The sequence below is a fragment of the Pygoscelis adeliae genome, unplaced genomic scaffold, assembly GCF_000699105.1.
Source record: "Pygoscelis adeliae isolate BGI_AS28 unplaced genomic scaffold, ASM69910v1 Scaffold4, whole genome shotgun sequence".
Lineage (NCBI taxonomy): Eukaryota > Metazoa > Chordata > Aves > Sphenisciformes > Spheniscidae > Pygoscelis > Pygoscelis adeliae.
The window spans coordinates 11,523,457-11,534,006 of record NW_008824986.1 but is presented as its reverse complement, the minus strand read 5'-3'; the positions used below and the strand labels follow the sequence as shown (position 1 = coordinate 11,534,006).

The following is a 10,550-nucleotide window of genomic DNA, read 5'->3' as shown; positions in this document are numbered from 1 at the left end:
TCCCTCTCCTTCCCATACCGGACGAGGCAGCTATAGCTGTAACTGCTAAGAGACAACAGCAGAGCAGAAGGCTACAGTGAAAAGCTGAACTATTTCAGACAACATCAATGAATGGTGTGCATAGATGGAATTTAAGTATTACCAAAAAATTAGATGATACTAACTGAATAAGGAGGAAAAACATTTCAGTGCCACATTCCTTAAAGGTTAAAATGATAAAACCGTATTATAAGTGAAAATACCTGAAGTGTTTCTGTCATTGTGAAAATGTGGGGGAGTTCTCCCTGTATGTGAGTCTGGGATGGAGACTGAATATGATCTAATTGCGTGAGCAAAATGTACATTCGAAGAATATTAGAAGTGTTGGAAGTCTGAAGAGCTATGTGACTTTCTCTTTAAGGATCTGTCCATAAAATGACAAGGAAATTAGACCCTGTTATTTCTCTCTAGCTCCTTTCCTTTCTTTTTGTTTCCCTTTATATGATGGGAAGCTTCACAGTGGGTAGCTTTGAAATTACCAAACAAATTGCTGGCATGGCCTGGTTCAGAAGTCTTAAGGGACTATGGGGCAGTACATGCATATGTCTACGCATGTGTTTTGTATTGGGGTGGGTGTCATACTTTAAATAAATACCTGTGGCAAGCAGTGCAGGGTTCTTGAAACAGCTGCTGGCAATTCATGGAGTAGTTGCTTAATACTTGCATATGCTTTAAGAATTCATTATCACCTGTTTTTCCAGCGTGAGGGTTTGTATCAACAGGCAGCTGCTACTTTTGGACTGCAGCTGTAAGTGGTGTCACACACATACCAAGTGTGCATACGCATGCAGGAGATACAGTGTGCAGAGCCGTACGCGATTGTGGTATTGTAGACTTAAACACTGGGCACTCTCAGAGGTAGAGAGGAGTCTCTGCTTTTGATCAGGCTCATTTCTTAGAGGAATATGCATTTATAATACAAAAGAAGTAGAAGCATTAATTGAGCTGGCTGGTCTGTCTTCAGCAGGTCCAACATGCTGACCAGTCCAGTTTTTCTCTGAACTTAAAACTGGTTTTGTATAGTTGAATTTCAAGCTGTATTCCATACCCTGTGTACTCTGGTCACAACATTTGTTGCTGCAGAGTGGCTTCCAGTCATTTATTGTCCTATAATCCTTAGAGAGGATAAACTACTAGAGCCATGCAAAAAAAGGTACACATTTCTAAGAGCTGACTGTGGGGATTTGGGCCTGATGGAAAGAACTCCAGGGAGAACAAATCCTTCCCAGCTCTCAAAATAAATAGTAGTAAGAGAAGTATATTATATTTAGGAGAAGGAAATGGCATCTTCTGAATTATTTCAGCATTGTTTTCTCCCCCTTCCACTGCTTCTGTATAGCTCCATCTCTTACAAGATCTCTTATGTTGAAACCCCACTGAACTGTGGGTGAGGGGGCAAAGTTGTGTGATCTGACTCTTAAATCCTTGTTAGGATTTCTTCCTGTGGAGGAAATAGAGGAATTTCTTTCTTTTGTGGCTATGGCACTGTGAGGAGGGTGATCTTGTGGTGGGCAGTAGATCCAAGAACTGTCTGTAGTGACTCCTGCCCCACCTCCTTTAGGAATAAGAAGAGCCTTTGTGTCTGAAGGCAATAGTACAGCACCAATAACTTCCCTTCAAATCTTCAGTAAAAAGGACAATTCTTTTTGGAAAGGAGGTTGTGGCTGAAGCATTAGCCCCACTTTCTTGTGGAAGTACAGTTGTGCTATTAGCAGAAGTAGGGAAGGGTTGGATTTTGGCAAACCTGTCTGTCAGCACTGAAAAGGACTAAAAAATAACCCTGTCTTTGATGGTTTTGACATTTCTATCTCTCTACCAAATCTGTGACTGAAAACCTGTGTTTATGGTGGCCACATCTGGGCATCAAAGTGTTATCCTTCCCACTTACTATTGGGCATCCAGCCGCTCCATTTTGCTGTCTGAGTTTTACTTAGAAAGCAAGATCAGGACTTGAGGGTTTTTTTTTTTCTCCTTTTGTAATGTCTACACCTGTACATCTTCATTCTTTTATGGAGGGAGAAAGGAGGTTCATGTATGTATGGCGAGTCCTTATACCTTTTGCCACTGAAATGCTCCTGTTTGCATCATGGGGTATGGCAGATGTTGAGCAGAGCATGGAACAACGTTAGAAATTATGACAAAATTTAGGGATGTTTAGAGGTGGCGTGGAGTTTTTTGATAACTTCCTCCCTGTAATCCAACTGGCTGGTATGGACAAACTGCCATTGTCTCTTGGAAAAAGTGCCGAGGGAGCTTTTTGAAGTGGAGTCTCTGAAGTCGTTCCCAGGTGTGCATCTGTAAGGTACAGAGAAGAGATTGCATCATTCACTGATTTGTTTGTTTGGCAAAACACTCAGCTTGTTACCAGGCCTTTGGGTGTTCCAGGTTTGTGGAGATGCTCACAGACTCGGCTGGGGGCTGGGTGTGCTGGTGAGGGAAGAGCACAAGGAGCCGTAAATACACTGCAAGGAATGACACTCATTTTGTAGTAAGGTGAGGTTCTCCTCTGCACCCCTCGGCAGAACCGGTTTGCTGTGCAGAGCATCATGGGCTGTGCTCGTTGCAGTGCCGAGCAATACGCCCAGTGCCTTCACCTGCCTTGAATGCAAGAGGGCACTGTGCAGGCTTAGCGTTCCCAGAGCTTCTGGTGCTACTGCAAATTGCATTGACTTCTTCTGGAGCCTATGCTGCAGAAGCAATCCTTATTCCAGACTGTCTATGCAAATCAATAGACAAGATGCAGTGCTTTCATACCTGTACTTATGCAGGTGCTCATTCTTTCTCTGCAGTGCCTGAACCTTCCTTGCTGGCTGTACCTCGACTTGCTCCTCACTATATAAGTGGCACATAAAGCTAGCTGTAAAGGGCGAGGAGGCAGTGGCACTGCACTGCTTTGGGGACAAGTGTTTCCTAATAGTTTTGACACTGCAAGAAACTCTACCCGGAGGGCCCTTTCCCAGCTATAGCACCGTATTGTAGGTGCTCTACTATCGCTGCCATTGGTTTTTAGAGAATGGAGAGTTCTGTTGCATTGACTCACATCAGTTATAAATCTAAACAATATTCTTATATGGGAAGTACGTTGCAGCAGTTGGCATCAGCAAAGCTACTTGAAAAACATTCTTTATGTCCTATGCATAGGTCAGACAAGATCTCTAAAGTTGGTCCAGACATACTTTTCGATTTGCTTCATGCTTTGGTCTTGACATCAAAAATTGGCAAGTTCAATAAGTCCGAAAAGAATGTTCACTCCTTAGTAAATACTGACTTGGTCTTTTTTGTCTGCGTAGCAAATACAGTATTAAATATTTAAACAGTCTTGCTGGATGAGGTATGGAATGTAGAACTGCTTTTCAGGTCAGTCAAGTGGGTTTTGAGCACTAAGGCTTTGTGTCATTAGCATCTGAAAACAAGAGTTTGGAGTTAAAAGGAAACTTATCAAAACAGTGATTATGCAGCTTTATTTCCCTATTTTTTTTAACTTCAAAATTAACTCAAGTGTGCAGCATCTCAGGATGACAAAACAAAGGGAAAAATAGCTGAAGGTAATTTACACATAAATGAAATGCACAAAATAAATCAGGCTATTTGTCTCTCCTGCCCTTCTCCCTTTGCATCTGAATTCTTTCTCTTTATTTCCCTCCCATCTTACTGTCATTGCTATCCTCAGTAGGTGCAACTGTTAGTACAGTTGTGCTTTTGGAGATGCAAGCAGCTCAGCCTGCAGTCCTTAACTAAATTAACTGGATGGGGAGTTCTGTGGGAATTTTGTCTGTGTTAAGTCTGCGATATTTAATTTTGGTATTTTGCTATTCGTGGAAGAGTGAAATTAAGGTAACTTCACTCTTACCCAATGGACATCTCACATTGCTTTCTAAGAAGTGAAACGGAGTTTTGCCATGTACTCTAATGAACGCCATTGACCGAACTGGCCGCTGTTTTAGGCAGCGTCTAAGTCAGTGTAAATTATTTATAAAATGCTGATTTAATAGTATGCCTTGTTGTACTCAAAGCACATGCCAGTGGAAAACTAGGTATGTGATACCATGCTGGTTATTTTTTTATTTTATTTACGTATGCCTCTGCTACACAAAATATAGAAGTAAATCATCTCTGGTCCTGCCAAATTACTGGTACTTCTTGCTGTATTGAAAACATTCTGTAACACTCTTGAGAACCTTAGCCATGTATTCATAAGGTAGGTATTGACACGGATGAATGATACATGAGCTGCTTTTTTCACACATCCTTCTATGACTCTCAAGAAATTACATTTATTCAATCAAATACAGGCATTTGCTAAAGAAATCCAGCATGGACACTGTAATACTTTGTCCAATATCTGGACAGGCAGCTTAGCATCATTTTTTTGTCGTCTTTTCTCATTAAGTTAAAAATTACTTTCAGATTACCTTTTTTTTTTCTGATTAGTTTTCCCCAGATGTATTTTTCAACCTTGCTTCTTCCAAGTAAGCTGCCTATTTTCTCAAAATTGTTTTTGCATATCCTAGAGATCCCCATATTTTCTCTATTCCAACTCTGTATCTTCTGGCTTCCTACAAAATTGGATACCGTGGAGCTAGTTCACTGTCCCTGTTTCTAATAGAATATGCAAAGTAGGATTAGCCCCAGCTTTTAACCCCAGTGGGGGCAGCTGTGAGAACAGCAATTACAGACACAGGCATATTATCCATGACTTGGATGTGGCTTCCTTCCAGTTTTTCTGTGTCTTGGCATGCTTGCACTGCACTAGTGCTTCTCAACAGAGACTCCTCTGGAGACATGTCTGAAGAGCCAGAACTATGTAGTACTTGCCTCGTCCTTTGCTTCCTGTTTTTCCTCCTGCTATCTTTTATGTTGATGTCCTTGGAGCCTGTCTTATCAATATTGGTCCAGGTATATGGAAGCCCACATTTGCATTGCTAATAGCAGGTGGGGCTTATTTAGATATTGCTATTCCTTAACATCTGGGTACTCTGGAAAAGTCAAAAATTGTTACATGGTTCTGTTTGGGCCTGTTCATCTACACTCACCTTGACAGATTAATTCTTATAGTAGAGTCTCTTTGGCCTGTAAGAAGCTCTGCATCTCAAACTGCAATAAGTGTAGAAATGTTAATTGCTCCAATCAAAGGCTTAATCATTCTGGATTCTAAGGTCCCTGTGAAATGCTGAGTGCCACCATTCTGTGCTCCTGCCCCATCATCCACGGTCCTCTGTAAAATAACCAGCTCTCCGAAAGTGCTGTAAGACTCTGCAAGGTTGTTTCCAATTTATTTTCACTAATTTACTTTCTTTACCTCTTGGTACATTCCTTTCAAGACAGCTGCGTGAGAGAAGGCTGCGGCTGCAGCCTACCCTTAAAGTCAGTAAATGTTGAGCCAAAATCTCTGCGCCAGTGGAGTGGTATCAGCAAAGAATTTGGCCCTGAGCCTCTAGCAGATCAGCCAGTGAGAATGCTGCGCGGTCCTGTGATCCTTTTTCACCCAGACCATCCTACAAGCACTATACTTCCACTTATCCTGCTTTGCCTAAATAAGGGGGGTGTCTAGTTGTTTCAACTGATAAAAAATCAAATTAGGAAAATAGGCTGTGTGTAGACAAGCAGGATTTAAATGATTCGTTGGCCTGAACTACCTGGTGTTTTCCAACCTCAAACCTGTAAAGCTTGGCTTCTCTTTGTAAATGGTGCTCTGAAAAACACGGAGCACTTGCTTCATGAAACTGAAACTCATGAAACTGCTTTTTTATCCTTTTTCAGCCTTTTCCTAGCTCCTTTGGCTAATGAAACACAAACAGTGTAATCAATAAATCCTTTTTTTTTTTAAGGCACTCAAGAGCTTATGTAAAATCTTTGGAATTTGTTAGCATGATAACATTGTTATGCTCTCCTAGCTGATAGAAAATATCAAAGCCAACTAAGAATAACTCTGCAGCAGACAGAGAAGATTTGATTTGTTTCCTGGAATGAAAGCAAAAGGCATGTATGCATTGTTCAGTTTCTAACAACTAAGGAAAAAATTCTGGCTGTCATGAAAAAAATGGACACTTAAAACTCCCATCTCCCCTTCTTAACAATGTCATTAAATGAGTCAAAATATAGAGTTAGGTTAGTTTTGCTGAATATTTAAAAGTCTCCAAGATTTTCCACATCTTCTCTTTTTTTCTTTTTTTGAATACTGTGATGGTACATGAAACGTCTGTTGCGTGCAGCATTCTTCAAATCTTGTTCTTCCGGTAGAAAATCCAAATAAACTTGGTTTGCTAGAGAAGTTGTCACTGGAATTTGTAAGGCTTTAAGTCTAGCCTAGGGTTTTCTAAAAATCGATCTTACTTATTTGGAAATTTGCAAAAATGGCAGTTTCCCATCACTTTGATCCTCTGAAATGTAACGGGTTAACATAAAACTTTCCCTTTTTTCAAAGCAGAAGGTTAAGATAAAAGTCTGGGAATCTAAAGAGATGGCCATCCCAAAGCCTCACCAATAAAAATTGCTGGGCACTGCACGACCTAATTTTAAACCACCACAAATGATGGTTGTGAGCAATTTCTATGTGGAAAGAAGTGGAAATATAAAGTTCAGGTGTTTGTTACAGAAGCGGCTTGGATATCTCAGCCAGGCTGCTCTGGAGCTAATTTGGTCTGTGGTTTTGCAGAGTATATGACTATGAACCTCTGCTTAGGAAATGCAAAAGAGAAACTCCTCTTTAATGTTAAAGAAGCTGAAGTATATTTATATGGGTTTCTTTGTTGCAAATGGCCTTAAAAATGGACACTAAGTTTTCACAAAGAACAATTTAAAATCACACACACATTTTCTTAAAGATTAGTTGCATGATGCAGCCTTACTGTTCAGAACAAACATAGACATTGCTGTTTTGCCAGCTTTTTTGCAAATTTATCACAAATATTGTAGTATTTGTATTTGCTTATAGACTAGTGATAACCTAGGTTTAAAGAGTTGGAGAAGAAAGAGCCTTGTTTTCATGCTTACAGGGAAAAACTTGACAATCTGATCTGAGCTCATCCTGTATTCTCAAAAAACAGAATGCAAATTTAAAAGAAAAACTGTGTGGGTTTTTGGTTGTTTTTTTTTTTTTTTTTTTAAATGTTTATTCAATGTAACATTCTTTCCAAGTCAATTTCATGGGTTTTTCATGGGTTTCTTGAAGGCTGACTCATTTCCCCAACCCCCCCAAGCGCTTTGGTTTGGCAAAAGTGACATGGTTTTTATGGGAAAAACCCTCAGATCGAATTCAGGGGGGCTGGGCAGAGTGGGTCACCACTAGCAGTATGGTGTCCATCGGAAGCTTTCACCAGGTGTCCTAGTCTTAAAGCACCCTGACCACAGAGCACAGCCTGAATGGCAGAGTCTCTGATGACATTTCTCAAGTCATAGTCTAGTCTTCTTAAAACGCAACCTAAAACGATGTCTGCAAGTACTGAACTTAAGTACCTTTAATTTTCCTGTAATTCGATTTCCCGTTTTCCTGAGTGTAGGATAAAAATGTTGCGTGCCTGAGGAGAACATTCATGTGTCGGTCCCGCAGTCAGGAGCGGTGTGGGATGTGGAAGCTGGGGTGAAGTGTGTATACATGTACATATATATATGTGCTGCCTTCCAGCACCATGTGCCTATGTAATGTCAGGTAACTATAGTGTCACCACAGGAACTTCGTTGTGCCTGTGTCATGAACTACTTAGCATTGCCAAACTAAAAAGGCGATTATTTCTTTTAGGGTTTCCTCCACCCCTAAGATTGCAACCTAACTTCTCACATATAGCTTGGTAAATGTTATTTTCATGGACACATACATATGTAGAAAAGGAAAAAGTGGGGATCTAGCAAAGATAAAATCCTTCATCCAAATGCAAAATACTGGTGTTCTTTAAAAACGTTTGGGCTCTACCTTAAAAAAAACCCAACAGTTCCCCCCAACATAAGCCGTCCCGATGCTTTCTGGCCTTTCCTTGGGGCTAACCATTCCCTGGGAGCTAGGGAAGGGCCCAGACTCCAGCGGGGCCATCCTGCAGGATGTCTCCTGCCGCTGAGTCCCTCTCATCAGCACGCTCACCGCTCCTATCCAGCTCCGGCCCTCCAGAGAAATCTTTTGCAACACTTTCTTTCTTCCACGGCTCTTTGATCTGCCGGCTCCCAGCCTCAGCCAGACGGCGTGACACTGCAGACTGCAGCCTGAAAGCCAGCCCCTGTCCTGTAATTGTCTCCCCAGCCTTGCTGGGAGGTTGCTTATCTCTTGTTTTCCTGTTGCTTTTCAGCTTGTTTCCTCTCTCCTCCCCCAAGCCTTCTATTAACGCAGGTTAATTAGTCCTTACAGGAAAATCAGATAATCAAGCACACCTTAGCACCGTGTTCCTGGAGTTACTGCGTATCAGTTTTCCTATGTTTAAGTAGCAGAGGGCACTGGGAGGAAAGTGGAAATGTTTTTGTGACAAAGGTGGGTTGAGATTGCTTAGCAGTAGGTGAAAGGGTTCTGGTACAGCAAGAAGCTAATGAATAAACGGGGAGAGGCATGTTATTTGAGCAAAATGACCATTTTATTCCAAAAATGCTAAATTTGGTCTTGTTAGCGGGAATGTAGCTAGTCCGTGTCCATGGCTTTGCGCCAGACTGAAGTGGTGCTTGCAAAGAAAATAAAAATTTATTTTAACGAATCTTATTCTCTCCGGGGTCTCCCTCCTCCTCAGGGCTGTTATACCTGCAGAAGCTATTTGTGAAATGGTTTCCAGATGACAAAAGAGTTTAGTTCCCCCCAAAATGAGAGGGTGGCTGAATGCCTGTACCTGTATCAGAAATCACAGCAACTTTTTCCATGCCTGGTTTCCTGCTGCTTGGGAGGCAGGATATGAGAGAGCTGCTCTCCCCAGAAACTTTAACTCTCTGCCTGATCTTAATCCTTGCTGTCAGAATGGATGCTACTGGCTCCCGGTGCTGCAACTAAGTGAACTCTCCACAGCATATCATTCCATAAGTGCTCTTTACCCCTCGATGAGCCATACCTTGCAGCCCAGGCGATGTTGGTTAGTCTACATGTTTTTCAGCATTTTCACCCATTACAGTATCTGATTTGGTGTCCAGGGGTCATTTGGTATATTCTCCTATTTCCTGTACAGGTATCCAAATTGTTAAAAGCAGCAATGAGCACATCCAAGGGAAATCCCTGTCATCTGCTTTCAGACTCATGAATGCGAAAGTTCTCCTGTAACACAAAATTTACCTGGGCAAAAATCTGTTCTCTCCTTTTGCTCACAGGAAATCAAACAAGGGCTAGAAGGAGAAACAGTTCAAGAGTCAAAAAAAAAAAAAAAAATTGATGAATACCTTTTTACACCTGAGGCTCAGTTCTGAATTGATGCTTTGGATACCAGATACTCCAACTGGTATCATTACTGTACCCTAACATTAAAAGGAGATGCACAGTCCTGCTAAGAGCTGGACTGAGTTCTGAAGAAGAGGAAATGTTAGTTTTGTCACCCAAGCAGGCATAGCTGGCACCACAGTTGAATGTCCAGAGTTTGGGCAGAGTGCACATGGAGTCAGCTGGGAAACTGTAACTCGGCTAAATTAAGTCTCCGTAGCCCCAGCATTTTATCTGAAAAATCTCGATTGGGCATTTGGTAAGCAATGAATCTACTAATTATCTTTCTGTGGGATAGGTATTATAGACATTTAGTCTATGGTTATTGTATGGCATGTTATAAACATGATAATGATCTCCCTGGGTAGAGACTCAATTAATTCCTTGGGTGCTGGCAGCTTGTATATGCAATTTGGTGGATCTCAATGCAAAGACTTAATTACCTGTGAAGCCATTCTTTTGTGTTGTAATAAACCCATAGGAAACCTAAGAGATTAATAAGGGCACGCAACTAATTAGAACTGCTCCATTTTCTTATAGGTAAAGAAACCTGTAAGAAAACCTGTGTGACTTTAGGAGCTGGAACTTAACGCAAGAATTAGACTAGGAATAAAAAGGTTTGGTTTAGATTTACAGCTATCAACAGACAACGTTGCAGTGGAAGTTGTTAAAAACTTTTCCTGCATCCTGAAACTTTTAGAAAGTTACCTTTAAAGTTGGGCCAAACACCATTCCTGCATCCTGAATCTTTTAGAAAGTTACCTTTAAAGTTGGGCCAAACACCATTCCTGCATCCTGAAACTTTAAAAAGTTGCCAAACACCATCAGTTGAGCAAGGCTCTGCTGAAGCGGTTTTTAAAACATTAGGAGGTATCTGTGGATGCTTTAAGTGTTACATACGTCGTAATTTAATCTGTCCACCTCCCCCACCATGTGCAGCAGATGGAAACTCCGAGCTGCCGTGACTCAAAAGTGCCCTGGAAGAAATTCCACGCCAAAACCGGGAGAAAAAGAACAAAACCCACGTGGGCGCCGCGGCTTCATCGCTCTGCAGCTTTGGGGCAGCATGCGGGGTCCTGCATGTGTGTGTGTGTCCCCTCTCCCCCCGCTTGCCGCAAGCGCTCCGGCGGCGGGG

General features: G+C 41.6%; 1 protein-coding gene across 8 annotated transcripts in view; it reads left to right on the top strand.

The window, feature by feature from the left end:
* The window catches only part of TACC2 (transforming, acidic coiled-coil containing protein 2), a 149,317-nt gene that overhangs the window by 45,380 nt on the left and 93,387 nt on the right, over nucleotides 1-10,550 (top strand). The gene's annotated exons all lie outside the window — the stretch shown is intronic.